Source organism: Oncorhynchus tshawytscha, unplaced genomic scaffold (genome assembly GCF_018296145.1).
Source record: "Oncorhynchus tshawytscha isolate Ot180627B unplaced genomic scaffold, Otsh_v2.0 Un_contig_245_pilon_pilon, whole genome shotgun sequence".
NCBI lineage: Eukaryota > Metazoa > Chordata > Actinopteri > Salmoniformes > Salmonidae > Oncorhynchus > Oncorhynchus tshawytscha.
Window position 1 is genome coordinate 64,273 of NW_024608591.1, and position 1,183 is coordinate 65,455.

Below are 1,183 nucleotides of genomic sequence, written 5' to 3' on the forward strand. Positions count from 1 at the left end.
ATAATAGAGACAGTAGATCTAGCTGGTCTGTCATAATATAATAGAGACAGTAGATCTAGCTGGTCTGTCATATAATATAATAGAGACAGTAGATCTAGCTGGTCTGTCATAATATAATAGAGACAGTAGATCTAGCTGGTCTGTCATAATATAATAGAGACAGTAGATCTAGCTGGTCTGTCATAATATAATAGAGACAGTAGATCTAGCTGGTCTGTCATAATATAATAGAGAGCTGGTCTGTCATAATATAATAGAGATAGTAGATCTAGCTGGTCTGTCATAATATAGAGACAGTAGATCTAGCTGGTCTGTCATATAATAGATCAGTAGATCTAGCTGGTCTGTCATAATATAATAGAGACAGTAGATCTAGCTGGTCTGTCATAATATAATAGAGACAGTAGATCTAGCTGGTCTGTCATAATATAATAGAGACAGAGACAGTAGATCTAGCTGGTCTGTCATATATATAATAGAGACAGTAGATCTAGCTGGTCTGTCATAATATAATAGAGACAGTAGATCTAGCTGGTCTGTCATAATATAATAGAGACAGTAGATCTAGCTGGTCTGTCATAATATAATAGAGACAGTAGATCTAGCTGGTCTGTCATAATATAATAGAGACAGTAGATCTAGCTGGTCTGTCATAATATAATAGAGACAGTAGATCTAGCTGGTCTGTCATAATAATATAATAGAGACAGTAGATCTAGCTGGTCTGTCATAATATAATAGAGACAGTAGATCTAGCTGGTCTGTCATAATATAATAGAGACAGTAGATCTAGCTGGTCTGTCATATATATAATAGAGACAGTAGATCTAGCTGGTCTGTCATAATATAATAGAGACAGTAGATCTAGCTGGTCTGTCATATATATAGAGAATAGAGACAGTAGATCTAGCTGGTCTGTCATAATATAATAGAGACAGTAGATCTAGCTGGTCTGTCATAATATAATAGAGACAGTAGTAGATCTAGCTGGTCTGTCATAATATAATAGAGACAGTAGATCTAGCTGGTCTGTCATAATATAATAGAGACAGTAGATCTAGCTGGTCTGTCATAATATAATAGAGACAGTAGATCTAGCTGGTCTGTCATAATATAATAGAGACAGTAGATCTAGCTGGTCTGTCATAATATAATAGAGACAGTAGATCTAGCTGGTCTGTCA